Raw genomic sequence first — 23,527 nt, 5'->3', positions numbered from 1 at the left:
TTTAACTTAAGCAAATCTCAACCGGATTTAATCAAACACCTTTCCAAAGTCTTTCATTGTATCACTTCAGGAAAAAAAAAAAAAAAAAAAAAAAGTACAAATAAACCTGTTCTAACTACATGACAAGCTCAAAATTTCCCACCTCAGTTCAATTTTCACCCAAGACAAGGAGATGCCAAGACTACATCAGGGAACCAAGTTCAGGCACCTGGTTCCTTTCACTGCCTGGTGTGTGCAACTCCTTTGTGCAGAACATGGCAAGGGCTCAGCATTACATCCCAAAGAGGAAATCTGCAGGAATTTTGCCACAGAGAAACAACACTTCATATAGACTTTAAACTTGTGCCTAGTTAATTTTCCAACAGACAGAAAAATTTAATTTTCTCAGCAATGTCTTCCCCAAAGCCTGACTGAGGGACTCATTGCCTTTGAAGCTGGAAGTGTAAAACCAAAACTCAGTGAGTTTAAAACAAAATTCTTACACCTATATGGAGCACACATGTTCTCAGTATGCTCCAGAGCGTTATCCAAGAGGAATTCCACACCGTAAGATGCTCCAGAGGACTGTACATAATCAAGAACACCAGTAAAAGTGGATTTGTGCACTGGCCATTTCCTTAGTTCTTTGTTTACGAGCAATCATATAAAAAAATTGAGGATATAAAAGCAATTTTTCATTCCCTATACTAAATGATGATTCACCATCAATATTTTTCAAATGAAACAGTGGATTATCAGAAGAGATATACAAAAGGATTTGCTAAGACCTGAAAAAAATCTGTGGCACATTACTGTAAAGCATTTATCTTTGTACAAAAGAGACACTCGTGATCTCTATATACTCCTCTAGAAACACACCAAACTGAGTGAGGCCAACATAGCAATGTCTCTTCAAAAAATATTTCAAATTTTAAAATTATTCAGTTCACTGCAGTACATTTTTTGGCCTCAAATATCCACATTGGACCAAATTTCCCCACTGGTGGCACTCACTAACATTGCTGATCCCAGAGCAGGGTAATTCAGGGACCTTACCAACACAAACCAGAACTAACCAGAACTAGAACAGCTCAAAACTGCTTAGGAAAAAAAAAATACATACAAAAAGAAGCAATTCCAATCAATGCAATTTTTTTCTTTAGATATTGATCTTGCTGAGTAACTAGTGCAGCTCTCCAGCAGTTTGCCAGAAGCAAATGCATTATTGCTATGAGCACCTTTGTGAAGTCTTTATATCACAATCCCACTGAAGTGAGCACCAAATCTGCTTCTACTGTACCAGAATCCACACTCTCGCATTCAAATATTCTCAAATTTCAGATTCTAAAATATTCTGCCCAGCTACATTTTTCTTATTTTAAACTCAAAATTTGCAAAGGATGCACAGCTAAGTACACCTTTAAAAGTTTCCTGACCTCAACGTTTTCCTGCTGTTTTACATAGCGATTTTCTTTATTATTTCTCAAGAGACTGCAAGTTAAGGATGAGGACCTAGGCCCTGCATGACAGATCCTGCTCTCAGAATAGAAAGTGGAAAAGGAAAGTGAAGTGTCCTCATATGGAAGAGAAGCTTGCATCTTGTCAGATTTTTATGTGGTTTATTTATTTTCATAAGTAAGCTGTAGTATCTGGGCACCTCCTAGTATTATTTATAGGCATTTCTATAGAGCTCATAATCACAGTATCTGAGTGCCTCTCGCTATTTACGATACGCCATTTATCTCTAGGGGGTAGAACTCTCCTCCTTTCTGCTTTGAAGATGGCTTTTCATAGAGATAAGGTGCAGATGATTAATGCCTTCTGCACTTGGCATCTTGTGACATGGCTGTTTGGGGAAATGCAAGTTTTTAATCACACTCTAAAGCAAAGGATTTGGGCTCAGCTCGATCTTTTTTGGGTTGCACCTTTTTTCTCCAAAAATAGAGTCAATTTCAAAAATAAAAAGTATGAGGAGAACAGGAAATTCCAGTGAAAAATCAGCAAGTGCACTTTTTCTCTCCTGAGAAGCCACACATGACAAAATATGTTCCTTAAAGAAATACAAACCTCAACAATATCTCTGTGTTTGGTACATTCTTCTCCAGCGGGACTTCATTTTAAACATGTCAGAGTTTTCCAGTATCCCAGGGAACATCTTTTTTTCAGTCTGAGAAGGTCAGAATGTTTCCTGAGAGGCTGAGAGGTGGGAAAATGAAGGAGCTTTCATGTGACTGACACTAAGCAGTATTTTTCCTAACTGCCATGAGCTCACATATCCAGTGAGAATTACCTTGACAATGAACTCAAGCCCCTCTGAAGAAAGGGAGGAGATTTGTCTTTTTACACAAAACATCTAGAAAAATGCAATCAGCTGATAAACAGCAACTCTTTGATGATAATGATACTTCAAAAGTACATTTAGGAGAAAGAATAAGCAAAAACTAATATCCCAGAGTGGTTATTAAGAGGACAAGATTACTCATAGCTCAGGACTGCTCTGTCAAAGCAGGTGGGTTTCAATTTCTGAAAAAAATGAAAGATTTTAAGCAGAGTAAATACAAGGATAAACATTACTTTGGTCACTAAGGAAAGGTTTCCTAATCCTGATTCACACCCTAAAGGATGTAACAGATCTTTAGTAGACCCCCATTAGCAAAGACAAGAGAAAGATCAAAGAAAGAAAACCATCAATAAGGGTAAGTTAGATTTTAAGCTCTTTGGCTTTCCTCAGTTATGTATTTTCAGTGCCTGACACACTGACCCTAAACAGAACTGAATACAAAATCCAGGCATTTCCTCATTGGAATAACCACTGAAAATCTTCCATGAACTTTCCCTTCAGCAATTAAGTGAATTTGTGTGAACTTTGCTGACACACAAACTTGACAAATATTTCCGTGATTGATATTTCTGAAGGAAGGGCAACTGGCAAAGGACAAAATTCATGAGAACATAAATTAATTCTAAAGATATCTCTGAAGAGCTCCAAAAGACACGCTATGAACAGGCACTTTCAGAAGCTTAGCACATCTTCAGGAAGCATCATCAGAACTATATTCTGAGTGAGGTGGTGTCAGCTGAGACAGATATCTTATAGAAATAACGTCTGACTCATTTACTAGTTGCCAGAAAGTTCCACATTTTCTAGTCTGTTAAAAACAGGAGCTGTTACATGATGGATACAGAAATTCTAGTTATAAAAGAGCTGAAATCTCAGTTACCTGTTAGCACTAGGTAATTAATCCTTCCCATGACAAAATGGCCCCTTTTATAAATTATTTTTATAATGAAGATTGTGGGGTCCTTTGGCAATCGGCCCCAGAATTAGGGTTCTTTATGCTTCTTTCTCTAGAAAATCCTCAGAAATACAACTATATTTGAACACTAGCTCATCATTAATAAAAAATATTGAAATTACACTAATATGGAGTTGGGAAAATTGACAGTAGAATCAGCTCAGGATTCCTCATTTGGAATTTGGTTCCTCAGCAGAGGAAATCATCTGGGTAAAGAACAAGGCAAAGACAAAAGACACTGAAAGGTGCAAGATAAATCAGTTATGGTTATTTAGGAATTAAGAGGTGAATACAGCCTAATTTCAAAAGAATACACATTATTCCATCCCCATTTAGTTCAGACAAAATATATGAAAATATGTGAAACAAGAAATGTACAGCAGGCAGCAAAAATAACTCAGGTTTTTAGACAAGATGATGGTGAGTATTTTTTGAGATTGGCCTCTATAGTTCACAAAAGATGAACTAAGGAAAGGAGAAGCAGGATTCAGTCTCCAATAAAGACTGGAAAGGCAAGTGCTGGACTCATGTAGGGGAACTGTTTTTCAGTTGCTGTTCTGCCATCAGCTGAATCCAGGGAGGGCATTTCCTAAACTGTGCTGGCTCACAATGAGAGGCTGAAGTCAGCAATAAATAAATGTAAGCAGCACAAATCAGATCACAAAGCAAATGAACACACACAGGGCCTGATCTTCCTGTTTATCCCAGCACTCAGCAGGAGGGAATGCAGTGAAACCGAAGCAGAGCTGAGCACAGAATTTCTGAGAGAAGAATTCGGAATCCAAGTTTGGGCTACTCGGCTCTGGGCAGGTGTTTTTTTTGGGATGAGGGTTAATCTTAAGAGAACAAAATTGTAGGCAACCAATTTAAGTATCCCAGCAAAGAATGAGGTGCTTGGGCTCAAGTGATGTAAATCAGAGCCAGATGCCAGCTGGGCACTGCTTCCTTCCCATGGCAGAGATCCCCAGGAGACTCCTACCAGATCCAGCACTGGAACCTGCATTTCTGTGACACTGAGGCCAGAGGCAGCAGCAGTTGTGTTGTCATGCAAGACAACGTGAGCTAAGTCATCAAGTGAAAGCTATTCTGGACAATACATTCTAACCCAAGAAGTCTTGCTGGGGTACTTGTGGAAAGCATCAGAAACAACAAGGCAATGACAGCAATTTTTTGTTGCCCTCATGCAGACGTGCTGCTAAAATGTGATGGACTTGATCTGTGCTAATGCCTTTTCCTGTGGAAGCTCCTGGTCACAGAGAGAGCTGCCAGGATGGCAGTCCCTGGTGCAATTCCTGCTCTGCAATACCAGTCACAACTCAGGGATACTTTTTCACAATGCTTTTCAAGCACTAATTTTATCCTGATAGTGAGGTGGAACAAAGAGGGGGTAGGTGGGCATTATACAGGGGGTGGTACATTTTAGTAATGTGTATTATAATGCCTCCAGATGCTTTATGTTTATCTTACTAAGAGATTCTCATTATCATCACATTTACACATATACGCTCCATGGGCCAAACAACACTTCAATTTGATAATTAAAGGCATATTAATCTGACAAAAATTCTCAAAACCCCATGTAAAGTTGTAATAGAGCATGAATGCAAGGACACTGAAAATCATCTTTCCCAAGAACTTGAAAAAAAAAATAGTGGAAGAAGTGCAAATGCTTTGTTTTGCCATGTCCTTCACTTCAGATAATCTCTTGACAGCAATACACTCTACCACACATTTAAAGCATGCTAATGCCAACTGGTGCTCTGGAAAAGTCCTGTGGACTGGAGAATGAATTCTCTGCTGAGGACACATGAAACATCCTTCAATTAGTGCATTATCATGGACAGTTCAAGTACCACTTGAGCAGTGAAGGATATGTACACTGAATAATGCCAGACTGACTCAACAACAGGTCATGCTGTACTTCTCAAATACTTCAAAAAAAAATCCATGGCACTTGAAGTTGAGTTAACTGAGACACCCAGTAGCATTGGCAGTTCCAACACACTGTGGAAAACAAATGATAAAACATCACCCTGACAGCAAAATACAAGTTTCTCTCACAAACTTATTTCCAGACCTTTCACCAAAGCTTAGCTCAAGTGCAGGTACACAATTACCTATTTTAGCACAGGCACAATTATAAACTGTAAAACACCTCAGTCCTGGTAAATACTTCAAGTAAGAAAAGAAAAAAGGCAAAAGATGGATATGTTTATTTACTCAGTCCTAAAGACAGAAGTTAAATTCAGGGAATTCCTTGCAAACTGACAGGATAAAATATGGTTTCTCCTTGAATGATCCCAAGATTTTATCATTCCATCTTTTGGCTATCCAGCATTATATTCTGATCTCAAGAGACCAATATCTGAGATTAAGTATTTTTATGGGTTTTCTCTCAGTGTCTAACCAATCTTCCCAAGGTAATATACATTAAACTTGAGAAGCATTAACTACACAGTAAAACTTTATTTTATGTACAACCATCTAAATGAGCCATGTCTACTCTCTTCCAGAACTGGTACCTCTGAAAATATTCTAATGTTACATCTGAATTAAGGAAAGTTCCCATAACCATGTGACAGAAAAATGTACTATCTTTTTATTATAAATTTATTATTATTATGTGTCTGATTTACCAGATTACCAAAAACCTACACAGCTGAACATTACAGCTGGTGAACACTCAGAATCTGTGGATTCAAGGAGCACATGCACATTTATAACAACGCTCCAGAATGTGGGCACCATCCTACACTGGCTGCAGCTATCCCCATGCTAGGTATAAAGAGAACTCTGATGGATAGGAGGGTTTCTATTCCTTTTAATGAAATTTCTAACCCTAAATTCAGGCTCATTTTGGAGAACTCATGGCAACATGGGCCAGTTTCCAAATCTAAATCAAGAAATACACACCATTACTAAGATCTGTTGCAGCATGGGTTACTGGTGGTCACAGATTAACCTTTACTCCTTATCACTGAACAAGATACCATTATCTTCAGCAGGAAGCCAGCATTGCTAAATATTACATTTAAAGACCATAAAATTTATCAGGGCCGGTAATACTTTTTTTGACATGTGTCAAGATTTTAAAGTCTTCTGATAGAGCAAAACCAGCCCACTACTAAAAACTGATGTTCATTAACAAAAGCTTTCTCTTCCATAGCCTCTCACCATCTTTTATCCATTGCATGTTAACCTGATAATCCTAAGTATCTGTCAAAGTCTAGCCCAGCGGAAAGAGTTTGGCAGTTAAAAGAATTAAGGTTCTTAGAATTGTCTGGAAATAGAATTTTCATTAAAGAAAAAAAATTAAAATCCATATTTTAAAAGTTAATTTTCATCTTTTTTAACTGGTGCAACATACAGCTAACTCATTGGAAATTATAACTAGCACCACAAGTTGAAACACCAAAAAGCTGCATTCTGCCAAGCTACTGGCCTATTAATCCAGTATAATCCACATCCTTAAAATAACATCTTCAGAAGGATTGTGGCTATATCCATCTGTTCAGGCAATGAATATTTTATTACGTCTTACAGAAACACCAACGCATTATAGAAATGTCATCTAGAGATGTTTTAAATCTTTTTATATCTGACTAGCTAAAGACATCTTGTTCCAGAATAATGGAGTTAACAGGTAAATGAGCACCCAACTTCCATTCCATAGGCCACTGGAAGTCAGTATTTCAGGGAGGATAAAGGACACATTGGCAAGTTCCAAGAGAGCACAAAACCCACAATCCACCCTTCTCACCAGCACACCAGCAGTGATGTGGCTGCAAACCATGAGTTAAATGACACAGGTGTCACCCAGCCTGTTACAGGGGCAGTGCTTGCAGGGAGATTTCCTTAAACCACTCCCTGAACAGCCCTGGGAGGTAATGAGATCCATGATAACGTGACTGCTACATGAAAAGCAGCTACTGCACACTCCATCAGGTAAATCTCTGGTTCCTTATTCATATTTGCAAATTAAAGTTTTGTAACAGTCTACCAAATATATCAGAGGATTAATTCCTTCTCCATGGACTTCTACCTTTCCTTGTTACACTAGAAAAAGTCAGCAGGGAACATGCTTAAAACAACATAAATATAGTAAATCAAAGCCAACACAACCTATCAGAAGAGAATTTCATATCTCCAATTAATTTAAGCAAATGGCAAAAGCTATTTATCCCAGAGAAACAACACTCAACAACACTAGCAGAGTCATGCATCATCACCTTCGAAGGTGCATCTCCTGACCCAAGAAAACACTTTTTAATTTGGGAGATTTCTTAGAATCTGAGTAGAGCCTGATACTAATGAAACCTCATTCCTTGAGGAGTTATTACAACCATGGGCATTAAATTCTATCCAAAGAACAGAGAAATCTAATGTACTTGCACATTAGATAGCTCTTTTTTATATACCTCAGTTTTCATTGTAGGATTAATGAGAGGCAGAACCACGTAGGACCTGATAATCTTTTATATCCCAACAGCAAAAAAGTTTCTTGTGACAAGCATCAGCAGAACTGAAATGTAACCAAGCAAACTCGAGGGTAAAAGAGGTAAGTTCCCAAGGATTTACATCCATGTTATCAACCCTCTCTGCTCTCAGAAACTACAAAAATTTGAGAGTAACAGCGATGCAAAGCGCTTTCTTACGTAAATGCTACTAAAAACACAGAAATCAGTAGAAAATTATAACTACTTTAAACCAAGCTGTAGAATTTTATGGTAAGGATATAATTTTCTGCTAAGTTTTATAGATGTGCCCAGAAATAAAACACCAGGCCTCTATTGAGTTTTATAGGGCATTTCTCTAGGAATTACAAACAGTGGTATTCAAACAATACTCGTGGATGGGACTGCCAGCAGCCCTATAAGTTAAAACTGCATTGCATAAACCAGGCATTGAATAATTTGGGATAATGACCAAATTCATAAAGAATCAGTGGCTGTTTGTCAGTAATCTGTGAAAAGACAGTGGTAAATTCATTGAATAAATAAAGAAAGAAAGAAAAACCAACTCCCTTGGCTGGGAATAGTTCACCCAGCTTTACTGCTTTGCCTTTAAGGGACTGCCTAAAGGGCTTATAACTCCCCAGCATTCCTGCCAGGTAATTTGTGCAGCATTTTTTAGCAACGGTTAAATTAAAAAGCCCTTATGGGAAAACTCAATGATTTTAATAGAGATGAAATCAATATGGTTCTGCAGAAATTACTCCAAAACCTTTAGTTAGATCCTCGCCCCCCATCCCAGCCCCTTCACAGTGCAGTCAACACAGAAAAGAGAATCCTGAAGTGGTTGATTACAACCACAGGGAATATCCCAAGGGAAAGCACATCTAAGAGCCTGTGACAGCCTGGTTTGCACCTGGAGGAGGAGCACAGCATCAGACTGAGGGGTCATGGTGTCGTTGCAGCTGGGCTGGGAACCAAATCATGCTAAGAACCTCTCCAGAAGCTCAGTTCATGGGAAGCTTAAATGATTTTCAGCTCCCATTTGAGACACTGTCCAGTTAACCCATAGAATTAATATGGGAATTCAGTCTCAGCTCAGGGACCACAGCCAATCTAATATTGCCACAGAAAACCTGCCTAAATTTGGTTAGATACTGCCTTTTGCCACTTACACCTCTTTCACTTAATATATGCTTATACCTCTTTCACTTAATAGGAAGCTAAGTATGGAAAAGTCAAAGATATGGAAAACAGGACAAAGCCTGCTTTTCATTCACAGGTGAATAAACATATCCTGAAAATCCCAAGGGAAGCTTAAACAATTAGAGAAACCACAGGGTTACATCACTGGTGGAGCTTCATGAACACAGGGAGATCCTAATAAAACTCCCTTCAGAAAAAAAAGCTGTCTGTAGTGGCAAGAATAACATTATAGTCATGTTTTACCTTATTTTGCACTGATCTTACCCCAAATTAAAGAATGCAGAACAAACCTACCACCATCCCCTGTGTTCAGTTTCCACAGGCCTGAAAGAAGTCCCACACCTAGTCTAACAGATGGAACAATGATGCTGCACCCAAGAACTCAAAATTTTAACTGTAATTATGCTTCTGTCTCTTCCTGGGATGCCACACAAAAACACACCAGGTCTGCAATGCACACTGGTTAGCTGGGGAAGTACAGCAGAACCATAGACACAGGAGCAGCAGATAAGATCAGACATTTCCACCTGAAAATTTGTATTTAACTTCAAGGGAATTTTTTTTATTTTTGTGCCATAACTTTAACACTTTCCCCATATTAAAGAGCTTTTAAAGCTTAATTTTAGTATCCAAGTTCACCTAAGTGGATGACCAATGGAATAAAATGTAGCTGAAATCAACATGCTCCTAAGAGCTGTTTAGATTTTGTAGCTTTGTTTAGTACTGAACATGGTCTTTAAAGTGCACTTACCACAATAATAAATGTAGATACCATTAATTACAATGCTAGATTTAAAATGCAACTTGAGTCTCTCAGTGGCTTTTAAGGAGGTGTAATACCAGAGTCAATTCAAATTTAATCAGAACTAGCAGTTTCATTTAGTCTACATTTACAGATAAAAAACCTCCAAACTTTACAGCCATTCTATAACTCTATTCTATACTCATATTAGGTAGAGAGAAAATAGGAATATTTCATTTGATAAATAACTTTATTTGTATTTCTGCCCATCCATACTTACGTGTCCATTTATTCAGCTTAGAGTGGAAAAATGCACACACTTCCCTTTTCTTCAGGGATGTACGTGCATTTTTCCACTTAGTGGTGAAAGAACTGGACAAATAAATCCCACTGATAATTACAGCATGTAATCTTTTCTGAGGTTCAATCTCGTGCACTAAAAAAATCTCTCTTGTGACATGTAAAAGAGTAGACAGATATAATGGAAGAGTTCTGGAGTCTGTTCTGCTGTCCTACATCACTGAAGCCAACAGCAACAGGACTGGTCTCAGAAAATTGCCTTAAGCCTCTGAGCATAAAGCTTTGACTTTTAAAGGAGTCCATGAAAACCGACTCGTTCTTCTGCCCTTTTGAAATTCCCAGCCCGCATCCCTATTTGTGAGAAGGATTATTTTTACTTTTATACAGCACTGGTGTTTAGAGGCCCCAGGGGAGATGAGGGCCCTGTTGCAGCAGACACTGAGAGAGCACATGGAAAGCCTGAGCTCTCAAAAGAGACAGGAGAGAGTGGGAGGGGAGGCAGAGGCACAAGGCAGTGATTTGCTCAGGATCACAGAACACGTCGTGAAGGGGCCAAGACCTTCTGGTTCTTCATGAGGTTAAGGAACTAAAGATCCCCAACACAAGGTGAACTCTTAGCCCAGAAAAATGATACTTTCTTTTTAAAGTCCATATGGCAAAGAGCCCCTCACCTGTCTGTAAAAACACAGTCTACTGAGTACTTTCAGACACAAGACACTGGTCTAGAATAATCCCAACTCTGATCCACCTCTGATCCATGGAAGTGCTGATACTCCATCTAGCCTTCAAACTGGAGATTTCAGGATTAGGTACTGACCAATGTATTTCTGCATGCATTAGCAAATGGTGCCCACCTTTATACCCAGTTCTCTTCAGGCAGTATAAATATTTACACCAATTTGCTATTTTTCTGGAAGGGACACTTGGACCAGCTCTCAAAAAGCAGATGTCTTCCCATTAAAATTGTAAGTTTTATATGTTTAAAAATTATTATGTTTTTCTATTGGTTGGAATGAGAAGAGAACTGAGACAATGCAAAGAAAGCCTGGGGTTTCAGCCTCACAGGTTCTATACAGGTACTATACAACCTGACTGCCCCAAATGACTTTGGTCAGCATCTCCTTTGCCAAAGAAAGTACAAAATGTGTTTCAAGGGAGAAGTATGCATTGGGTAGCTCCAAACAAATGCCTTTCTCTGAAATTTGAGCATGAAAACACCCTAACCAGTGATAGCAGATGTGCTTAATCTGCTGAATCAATTATTCTAGCTTTTCCTGAGAGATTTTGAAGTTCCAGAGGAGAAGTGGAGAATCTCTATCAGACTGGGTTGGTTGGCTTTTTGTAAAGGACCATTTAGGCCCTGCTGGGATTTCAAAGGCTGCACAAGAAAGTCCAGGCTTCCTTCAAAATTATTTTCTTTACCAGAGGGGTCAACTAACTGATACTTCTCAAGAGTTTAGAATTGCAATTCTTACACACATGTCCTAGAAAATCTGGCATGTTGTTAAAATTGTTAAGATATTTGTGCCTCACTACAGTGCTCCTTTTAGCACAGAACTAGACCAGAAATAGAGCCACTTCTCTGTGGCACAACTGGCTGATTAAAGCCAAAGTAAAAGGCACTTGTAACCAATCATGAAGATTAATCAAGTGTATCATTCATGAATTAGCAGGCACCCCAAAGGGCTCCTTTTCTACTGCCACATTAAAGCACTTCCCCAAATGAAAGAACCACAGCATGACTCGGTTCTCTCCCAGAAATTCTAAGATTTCCAGCAAAAAATGTTCAGGACATGGTTTTCCTCAGAACCACGGATCTGTTCCACCTTTGTCATGCTGTCAGTCAAGGAGTCAAGTGCACAGAAGACATGAGAGGTGTGGTGGGAGCTGTGTCACAGAAAATTTACCAGGACTGTGTGTAATTCAGGGGCAAAGGGGTAAAGAAACTCACTTTAAAATTACACATGAGGAGAAAAACTTTGGGCAGTAGGGCAGAGAGCGTGTATGTGCACATGGAGGGATCATGACAGGGAACTGCCTACAGCATCTCCTGCTTCCTTATATTTCTCAGGCATGGAATTCAGACTCACCTTCTCATGGCTCCACATGATGTCAATGTGGCTTCACCAGCAAGTGCTATTTAAACACCAGCTCATTAATGCCACCAGCTGTCACACTGCTCAGGAAAATGCTGTCATGGACAGTGATTGCTGCATCACCAGAAGCAGAGTGAGAAAAAGCCTCACAGGATGACTCAACTCCATGTGCAGCACCAAACATTTTAAATAACCTGGGCTGCACAGATTTCAGCTGGCACTGTGGGCAGCCAGCTAAGCACAGCCCAGAATCACTACCTGAGATGGTGTTTGAGTATACACCTGGAAGCCCTTGAAGCCAATTCCTAACACTTTCTCACTCAGAATTACAACCAGTGAAGTCAGCACAGCCAAAGCATTGTAGGACTGACAAGTGAAGAGAAAATAAAGTTCCCTAGATTGACATAGGAGCAAATCAGAATAAACATTAGAAGATGTACAGAGTGAGCACAGAGTGAGCAGCTGACCTTTTAAATAAAGTTACATCCCTCCAACAAAACTAAAGATCAAAATTATATCTGTTTTTTTTTTTAATTTCTATTTTTTAAAAAAACTAAACTGGTATTGACTAACAGCTACATTCTACTTGCCTGAAATGCATCCCACCTGCACCAAAACTCATCTTATGTCCAGTGAGTTCAGTCTGGCACCAACAGTAAGATTTTATTGGAATTCAGATGTGAAAGAAAGATCCTCTCAGGTTTCCTTCCAACATTTGTTTGGCAACCATCACTGGCATTATTTTTAAAAGGATTTCAGTCTAAAACCAAAGCTGTTTATTATATTGACATGAGAATCTCCAAGCAGAGTTTATTCAGTACAAACCCTTTGGGCTACACAATCACTTGTCAGAGAGGAGGAAGAAGATACTATGACAAATGCTGTCAAACACCACGCTCATAACACAGCAGAGATCACTTCTTTGATCAAGAGAATCACAGCCTGAAAACCTGTAAATACCAGCACTCTGCACTATCACTTAGAAATTGTGATAACAGTTTAACACTGAATTGCTACTGAACTTGCTTTCTTATAATAGCTGCTGTACGTAAGAAAGGTGGCAACAGTTTTGAATTTCCATTCATGTGCAATTTCAGGAGATGAGAAAACTTCTTTTAAAAATACTTAAATAGTTAATGGGTCAAACTAAACAGCAGCAAAAAAGAGAGATTTGAAAAGGTCACACAAAAAAAAACATAAGTGCAACATAAGTTTAAAACAACCACCGGGAAGATGAGAAACCTGCCTCAAATAAAAAGATTTGGATGTTGCCTTAAATCCAGGAGACATATTAGGGTGTTACAATAAAGGCAAGGACATCACCTTCTGATGCTTCAGTTTCCTATTTTACTTCTTCCCCTGAGCTCAAGGGGTATCAGGATATGCAAACCCTGCCTGTGATCTACTCAGGCACTCCATAATCAGCACCTTTGGAAAGGCCAGTTTATAAAGGAGATGAGATCTGCCCAAAAGAGACAAAATAATTCCCCCTACTCTGTAAGCCCTTGCAAGAACTTAAATTCAAGAAATGGAAAAATTAACATTAAAACCATAGGAAAAGGAGAGGGAAAAGGGTTAGATGAAAAGTGCCATCAACATTTGGTACTTGGCAGCAGTTCCTACCCTCACCCCACGGATGACTGCTACTGATGATGCACTGAAGGATCCACTTGAATGACAGCACAGAGTCCCACCAAACATGACTGATGTGTTACACACGTTGTGTTTAGAGAGTGCACCTCTGTTTCTATGTTGGTTACTTGGAAACCATGTGCCAGTGGCTATTTTTTAATACTCACATTGAATCTCACTGAGACAGTTCCACCACATGAAAGATCATCACAGAATCATACACAGTGTTTCACTCTGGCTTCTGGTTGCACTCTAATGATGTCAAAGGCACAAGTTTACATTTGCTGGAGAGTTTGCCTTTTCCAAGAGGTCTACAGAAATTGGTCACAGGAAGCTGCTCTGATGCCACTGCAGTGTCCCCTTAGAAGCACCACTCTGCTGGGAGTTTTCTGAGCTTTCCAGCTGTAGGAAGAGTGAACTGAAAATAGCATTTGGCTGGTCACTGGCAGGGAGCTAAACAAGGTGACTCAAGTATTTCAAGGTTCATTAAGTTACAGGAACACAAGCTGGCAGAATATAACTGGTGAGGCTGTAACTCTGGATTATAGAACAATTCCATCCAGTGCAAATCCTGACTCCTTCCATAGAGTTTTACAATGGTCACAAACCACCTCTCAACAGTTCCTGGTTTCCTGCTGCATTTATTTCTGGTTTTGGACCCACATAGACAAACTTGAGATGCAGACAAAGTTAAAAACAGTATAATATTAACAACAGCAAAAGAACAAGCCTTTGGTTGCACTCACTCCAATTATTTTGGAACTTGTACTTCTGGCCAAACTAAGGTGAAGAAATAATAAAAGAGAACATTGCATCCTCAAACTACAGTTTACATTTTTGGACAGTAGTTTAATTTATTTTATCAAGGATGATAGAGAACACTAAAGCAATGAGAAACACAGTTTTCATCCAAAAAAAGCCAATAATAAGTTTCATCCTAATTCTCTTGCTCCCCATCCCTTGTAGTGCAGGCTTTTATTGACTACATATAAAGTCACAAATTGCCAAGAGTCCAGCAGCATCAATCCTTGTTCCCAAGATGACAACTACAGCCAGCCAGGACAATCTCCCACTGTATCTCACATTTGGACATCACAGAGAGCGGGAGAAAGGCTGTTCTTAAGTGCTTCAACTCCACCTTCCATGAGCATCTACAGCATCCCAAGGTTAGCACTACACTACAGACACACAAGGCATTGAACCAAGCATTTTTACTTTATCTGGTTGTTGGCAGGGAACTGTCTAAGTTCTGGTTATCTTTGTTGAACTTTTAAAAGCGCTTATGCACACTTATATCCAGAAGAGGTGATAGAAACCTGTGGTTTTATCTTTGGTTCTTACAAGCCAAAATGACTCAGCAATATAAAAAGTACATCAGCAAACTTTACAGATCCTATGGTCGTGCACTTATTTCAGAAATTTTTCCACTGGCCCACTTTGCAGTCACTCTGTCCCCAGCCTGCAGCACTGCAGGGGGTTGCAGTCACCTGAGGGTGGGACCCACCACTTAATTTTGCTGAACCTCCTGTCCCTCAACCCAGCCTGCCCAGATGCCCCTGCAGAGCCCTCCTGCCCTCCAGCACATCAGCACTCCCACCCAACCTGGAGTCCTTCTGCAGACTGGCTGGGGGTGCACTTGGTTCTTTTGTCCACATGACTCACGCAGATAGAAATTCAAACTAGCCCCAAGTCACCACCATGCAGCCAACTGTTCACCCAGCAGAGAGTGCACCTGTCCAAGCCATGAACATCCAGTTCCTCACGAGAATGCTGAGGGAATGATGTCAAAGGCTCTCCTAAAGTCCAGACAGAGACATCCACAGCCTTTCCCCCACCTGCTAAACAGGTCACCTTGTGACAGAAGGGGATCAGCTGGCAAGCAGGACATGTCCCAAACATATGCTGGCTGGGCCTGATCCCCTGGTTGTCCTGTAGCTGCTGTGTGATGGCACTTGGGATGAGCTGCTCCATGAGTTCCCCCAGCACTGTGGGCAGCTCAACAGGCCTCTAGTTTCCTGAATCCTCCTTTCTGTTCATCCTTGTAGGCAGGAATCACATTTGCCAACCTCCAGTCACTTGGGACCTCCCCAGGATTGCAAATAAATGACTGACAGTGACTCAGTGAGCTCTTCCATCGCCTTCCTCAGTATCCCTGGGGAGAATCCCATCCAGCCCCACAGACCTGAGTGTACATTGTGCTGCAGGAGGTCATTGACCATTTCCCTTTGAATTATGGGGCCTCTGTTCTGCTCCCCAAGACTGGGGTCCTGGAGAAAAACTGGTGTTACCTCTAAGACTGAGTCAAAGAAGGCATTAAGTACTTAAACCTTTTCCTTATCCTTTATCACTGTGCTTCCCTCCTCATGCAATAAAGGAAGGAGATTCTCCTTTTGTTGCTGGCATATTTATAGATAAATATTTTTTATTGCCTTTTGCAGCAGTAGCCAGATTAATTTCTAGCTGGGCTGTGGCCACTCCTTTTGGAGAGAAAGACTTTAAAGAGGCCAAATATCATCAAACAGATCTAAGACAGGAAGTAAAAAACTGAACTTTAGCTGCTGTCATTCGTCACTTCAGGATCACTACTGCAGCATCTAACAGAAACTACAGCTGACCTTTGTACAGACTGCTGCTACTCAAAACCAAATCTGGCCAGTAAGTAAAATCTCTATGAAGAATATTATAGATATTTTAATAGTGTCAAGTGAAGAGGACACCAGTAGTTCGTCTCATAAAATAGAAGCACAAGGAGCATCTTAAATATTTAATTTGGAAGATTCCGACTGATTTTTTTCCAGACTTGCATAGAACCTAAAATGCAGGGTGTCAACGTGCATCAGAAAGGATGCAATTATCCGGGTGAAATGAAATTTTAAAATGCAGTCCTGTGGCTCAGGTTACTCCTTTATACTTTATGCCTGATAACACCTTTTACAGACAGATGTCTTACAAAGATGGTCAAGTCCTTTCTTGTCCTTACAAAGAATACAGTCTATACTCATGAGCTAAACATAAGGCTCAGTTGCAACTGAGGCTGGAGAGTTGGTGCCCACTGTCTCCATACAAGTTAATCACAAATACAGCCTTGCTGTCATCAACAAGTCCTAATCTCAATATGATTCATGCATCAGCAGAGTCACTCTTTAACTCTTCCTGCTTCAGTGAGTATTTCCTGTCAAAGCAGGACTGTGGAACTTCAGCACATATGAGCCAGCATCCTCCCCTGGATGCACAACTCCTTGAGCTGTACATTCACAGCAGATCACACAAAGCTTCACATTAGGCCGCCAAAAGCTCAAGAATACAACTGCTGAGCTGCCATGCCTGATCTCACAAAACTTCTCCCGCTGGAACAACCAGAGCAGCAGGGGAGTGGCTGCTTTAGAGGTGATAAGGGAAAAGGTCTGGAGCAGATTCACACGCCAGTTAAAAGTGTAAAAATCCTCGGAGTGGATGGTTTAAAAGCCCAGGTAATAATGTGCTCACAGTTCAGATTTTTCAAGAAAAACCAAGCAGAACAAGAAAAATCAGTTTTGATGAAGCTCTGTCTAAGTTTTCTGCAATTACCAAATAGAGTGAGTGCCTCTACAGCTTCTGCCTTACGGCTCAACCAACGTTATTATCAATTTGCTCTTGATACCAGAGAGCGATTTTCATGTACTTACATTTGCTCTCAGAAGGAAGGGAAAATGGTTTGTGAAGTTCCCATCAGCACAGGAAAGAACAAACATCTGCTGGGAGCTTTAAGAGGCTCGCTGGGGTCACTTAATGCAGCACCATGGGCCACAGCTGGTCACCTCTGCCCTTGGCAGCACTCAAGGTGTGGCTTCAAGAGAGGAGAGGGCAACTTGACCACACAACAGTCCTTGCAAGCTTTCTGTATTTGTAAAAAAAAATACCAAAACCTATTGTTAGCTAGCCGAGGAGAAGTAATCCACCTATGCTGATTCCTCCCTGTATAAACCAAAAATACTATTTCACTGCTCAAATCATCAATCCTTTCGTACAGCACCTGGCTGAAGTGGGGTTTGAACCAGCAGGACACAAAACTAACGTTGAGTCACCTCCGTGCGCTGGGGCTGTGGCACCATCTAGAGGATTCGAGCTGGAAATTCCTCACACTATGGGCAAAAAAATGGGAAACTGCACTCAAAACTCGTGTGGAAAAAAAAAAAATTAAGATATTTGGATGCATGGAGGAAAGAAAAAAAAATTAAAAATAAAACCCTATCAACAGTCAGATAGAGGTATTTCCCAATCTCCTCCACATCACATGCTTGCTACAAGATGTTTTTCAGGTGAAAAAAGGCAAGCCCTTCCCTAGAGTTTTGTTGATAATGTTGCAAGAATAGCTCACTTTATTCTGTTTTCCTTCATTTTCACCTTTTTATCTTAATAAAACCAAAGCCAAATTTCAAACAGGGAAGGGAAAGATGTTTTTAACAAAATAACAGAGATAATGGTTATAATTATATTTCATACAAGGATGTGCTGACAGCTGATTGCTCACTGCAGAACTATCAAAAGAGGAGGAAATGGACAGGCACAGCCCTGGAGCCCCTGGACACCCAAACATCACTTGGAGTACTTTCAGTTTGGCACACTCCTCCCCAATAACTTAATTTTGGTATAGAAGCAAAAGAACACTTTTGCTCCCAGCCTTCTGGGATAGCAAAGTTCAATCCCTGTTGCTTCTATAAAACTCTGAATTAGTTTCTCAGATGCTGAAAGACTGAAAACTGAGAATATTCACAGTATGACCACTCCACAGAGTTTGTCGGCAAAAAATCCAAACTGTATTTTCTGTTCATTGCTGGATAAGTGACTGACCAGCAGCTTGATTTACACTGACAGCTCTGCATTAACAATTCAAACTTTTGTACACCTGAATAGAATTTGTACCTGTCAGTATTGTGACAAAATAATCATGTAATACCAAATAATCATTTATATTAGATATTTATAAGGACTGTGGGCAAAGAATGGATTCTAACTATGCCACATTATCTGCTTCTACCCACTTTCCTTGGATACTGTTAAGATAGAAATAAAATCATAGAGGGAAAAACTGAAAGACCCGCTGTCTGGTCATCAGCAGCATCACAGTTGATCATGGATGAGTTAATCCCATTTTACAGGTCAAAAAAATTGAAAACTTTTGGAGGTACCCTGAGGCATTGGCATAGGAGCTCGTGTAATAGCTGGCAGACATTTACAGTTAGTTGTAATCAAGAATATTCCTTATAAAAAGCAAGGTTTTTCCTGAATTGAGTTGATCTCTACCATTTCATAATGGCTGGCAGAAAATAAGGATTGTTCATAGCACTTCAGTGCAGCTCAAGTCCTTCAGTGTGTCCCTCAGTGCTTCACTCCCATCCTGCTTCTCCCTTGTTACACAGGTTCAAGCAGCAAGGAACAAAAGCAAGTTTCATGTACTTACCAGCAATATCCTCTTCCTAGTTTCCATGTAAAGAATCACATCTGCTATCATAGCTTGAGGGGGAAAAAAAAAAAGAAAAAAATGAAAAAAGGCAAACAGTTTTGAGTATTTTCCATCTATCAGTTGATTGGGTTTTCCTCAGTCTTAACTATAAATGCAGAAAATAGTTCAAACAACAGTCAAATGCAGGCACCTGAAGATTAAGGTTCTCACTTTTTACTTTTACAGCAAATATTTAAACTTAATTGCACAAATAAGCATTTGCAAGATTCCAGTCTTAGCCTAAGAAGGATTTGTTTTTCTCAAACATTGTTCCTGATACTGGCTTCACTGCTCTGTATTGAAAGAGTAATTATGTTGTTTGGAATCTGAATCCTCAGTTCGTTTTGAAGTAACCAAGGAAGTATTTTAATTTCTTGAGTGTCTCACTCTGATACAAAGCCTATCTGCATATCTGTAAAATTCTCTGTCTCAGTCTTTCATGCTGAGCATAAATAATGCTTCCAAGAATAATCCTGCATCATGCTAGCTGTCATTTTGGCTCCAGTTCAGTATTTTCTGCAAAGCTGAGCTGATATTTTATCGGTTTAAAAAAGATATATAGGTATCTTGCGTCTATGAGAGGAAGCAGTGGTCTTGAAAGAAGTCTTGAAAATTAAGAAATAGCAACAGTGGAGCAGGGTGAGTAGAAAAACTTGTCCTTTCCATTTTTCTAAATCCCTGGCATTGCCAGTCCAATTACTGTGGCTAGGATCACCACTATCCCTTACAGTATGTGTTGAATTTAATAGCAAGTCACTAACACCAACAGTAGGACCAGGTCTATATCGTATAATCTATAAATTTTCATTTAAGAACATATACAGGCTGTATTAAAACAAAATTGCCCAGCAGATGTTCCAGGCAGATTCAATAATCACACCCCAGTGCTTCCAATTGTTCAAAAAAATGAAAAACTATCTGTAAGTAAAGTTACCTCATTTCCAAAAATTCAGACCACCACACTTCTCCCTGTAACTGAGCTGCACAGGTGAAGCAATGCTCTGGCTAAACTGGTTTCACATGTGAAACAACTCACACATGCCAGTGCCAGCTGTAGGCACAGTGTTCTTGATGCCATGGGGTGCTGGATTAACTCCTTGAAATAGTACCTTTTGAAATAAAGATACTGTTTTTTCCTGATAATGTCTCCCTTTCCTCATAAACCAGATTTTTCAATTCAGCTGCAGAGTTATCTGAACACAGCAACTTCAACACATGATTTATGCTGGCCCCTGCCAGTCTGAAACTTAATAAATGCCTGAAATAATATTGTTGCAATAGATAAGGCAATCCCACACACTGAAGTTATTTTCTCTCCAACACAGGGCCAGCAACTGCATTAAATTATGTGCTGATACACAGTTGTGGTTTCAAATACAATTGTCCTTAAAGAGATGCAGATACCCAACTAGCTTGTTAACTTATACCCTTAAGATAGCTACCTTAAAAAACAAAAATATCATGCTGGTGGCTTCCCAAACCTGCCAACTCAAGAGCAGAGCAATTAAAAGTCACCTCAAAGACGAAAACCAAAGAAGCCTCATATAGAACTTTAATAAAACTGATCACCTTCTCTAAAATAGACAAATAATGGTCTTTTGAACACATCAGTGCTATTTACTGAGAATGGAGAAAGAGCTCTTCACAAGTCTTGCACACAAAATTCGTTCAATTACTGTTTTGGTAAAACAGAACAGAGACATGTGGGTAAATTATTTACACTTTAGCATTGTAAAAGTGATCTACACCATCAGGAAAAGTCTAGGTTTCTTCTGAAGATGATTTGTGCATCTGTACACAACGATCCCAGTATGTCAGGCTTGGAAAGCTGCTGCAAGCTGCGCTCTGCACACCCACACAGCATGGGACACCTGGGGGCAAGCAGACAGCAGATCAGGAAACACCGACATGCAGGGAAAACACAGAGGCTTATTTCTAAAATCAGCGTCTCAACTGGTATCTTTGGGATTTAGTCAGTATCAGCCTCAGCTTCACATAAACTTACTGGAAAATCTCTCTGGTAGGACAACTAAGGCAGCTTGGGTCGGTCTCACCTCACCTCAGAGCCCCTCAGCCAAAAGCATACCCAGAGCCTTGGGGCCCCGGGGGCGCTAATCAATAACCCAGCCCAGGCCAGTCCCAGCAGGCTGCCTCCATCTCTGGGCTCTGTTTGGCCCCACCAGCCCTCAGGGTCTGTCCTGGCTGCCCCTGGCCGTGAGCTGTGAGCCCCAGGGTGTCACTTGTGCTGCTCCACAGCAAGGACACAGCAGCAGCCAGGACAAGGCAGAAGAGATGGGTCCATCAACAATGGGACAGGGGATGGGGACATGGAGAGCAGAGGCCAGAGCCTCCTCACAGGGCCACGGGGTATCCCTGAGGGACACTGTGGTGTCCTCTTGTGTCCCCTCTCCTCACAAAACCCATGGAGGGGTTGTCACACCTGTTGTTATGAGCACCAGGGGTAAAACCTCCTCTGCTCTCTCCAGGCATCCCTCTTGGTAGCAGCAAAGAGTGTAGTAACTGCTGAGCACAAAGCTGCCCAGTGTGAGCTCCTAACACATCCACCCACGCCTGTCCGTGAGGGTGCTGTGAATGCCAAGAACATCTATGTCACCTGAAGACACAAACATTTGGTTTGTGGCCTTTTCATTGAAGTTAATGGAAAGCAGGAACACGGGGAAGCAGAGCCTTGACAAAAGTACAGAAAGTACAAGTATCATAATCTTCATTTAACTTATGGAGTTCCATATTGTTACTTATCCCCCTTGATTAACTAAACTGTTTACCTCAGAACCAGATCTTGAAGATCTCATTATAGAGAGGCAAAATGTGTGGCATTGAGCCATTGCTTCTACAGGCATTCTTTGTCCAAAATTCTTTATATACACAAAAACAATCACCAGCAATTCACTCCCCACCTCTTCCTCTGAAAAGTTATGATAGAACAAAAACACCAGACAATAATATCTACTAAACAGTGTTGATCTTCCACTGTGGGAGCCATTCCTTGGCCCTGCTAAATATTCACAACTCATTTAAATTGTGTCATGGTGTACTGTTGTTGTAGGAGGAAGACCAAGTTTTCCGTCAGGCCAGCTTTGGCTCTGATCCCACTGATTGTCAGCCAGAAGTGAAACTGGTCACAGAATCAGTTTTCAGAAGCCAGGTTTCACCAGTTAATCTCTTTTAATCTTTCATTTACAAAGGAGACGGCTTCGTGCAATTCACTTTGCCCATAATTTAGTTGGCCTCTTTAACTTTTACAATACCCAAAAAACCTATTGCACCAGCAGCAGTTTAGCAATGAGAGGCAACAACACCAAGAAGGAAACCTAAATGTTATTTAGTCTTTAGAAATTGTGGAAGATTTCATTTCTATGCCGGGGTGTTTTAAGTAAAATGTGCCTTTGTTCACAGAATAGATGTTGCAGGTCAAGAGGGAAGTGTGTAGCCTGGCAAATGGAAACTGAAAAGCTGCTTTGTGCCTGCACTTGCTCATGTCAAGATATGGCTGTTCAGTAAGCTGAAATGCAGCCTGGTTTCAGAATGAGCACAGTTTCAGCCATTTCTGTATTCTGTTGCAGTAAATAGAATGCATCTTGATCCAATGAACACTTGGAATAAGCTGCAGATGAGAAGTGAAAAAAATCCAGCACTTAGATAATACAAATGATCTTTTTTGAGTTTTCAGATTGATAAATTTCTCAAGGCAAATCCACCACTGAAATCTAACAGAAAAACAACCTTATTTTCTTATGTTCTGTTACTTGGAACTTGGCACAATATTGGTCATGTGTGCCTTCCCCCTCAGGTGTAGAGCTGCAGTCCATCTTTACCTGGGATTGTGCTGTTTTACTGAGGCAAAGTTCAGGTACAGCTGTGCAGAGAGTCCTTCTGTCTCAATTTTCATTCACAAAGTAGGAAATACATTCCACTATTTTGCACATTGGACTGTTCACAGCAAGGTATCAGGCACCCTCATGTCCTGTCTAAATTTCCCCATTCTCAAAACTGTAGAACAAGTGGCCCAAGTGAAGTCAGTGGACAAGACTAGTGCAGGAATTTTGAGTTTAGTTGATCATTTAAAAATGTTCCAACACCAGATGCCAGATGTAATGCAAGAGAGTTTGTAGCTGTGAGGTTGCATTCAAGGTACCAAGGAGCTGGATTCCACAAACAAAACCTCAAAGTGTGCAGTCAAAAGTTATTCTTAGATCTCAAATTATACATAAGTAGCACTGGTCAAGCTAATTACTTCAAACCTCTCTGTAGAAAATTTAATGTAATTTCTGCGTGAAACCTTTCAAACAAGTGTACAGTTTTAATCACAGTACAAACAGCCA

This window comes from Sylvia atricapilla, chromosome 12 (assembly GCF_009819655.1).
Source record: "Sylvia atricapilla isolate bSylAtr1 chromosome 12, bSylAtr1.pri, whole genome shotgun sequence".
In the NCBI taxonomy this organism is placed as follows: domain Eukaryota; kingdom Metazoa; phylum Chordata; class Aves; order Passeriformes; family Sylviidae; genus Sylvia; species Sylvia atricapilla.
Note: the sequence above shows the minus strand (reverse complement) of the source record.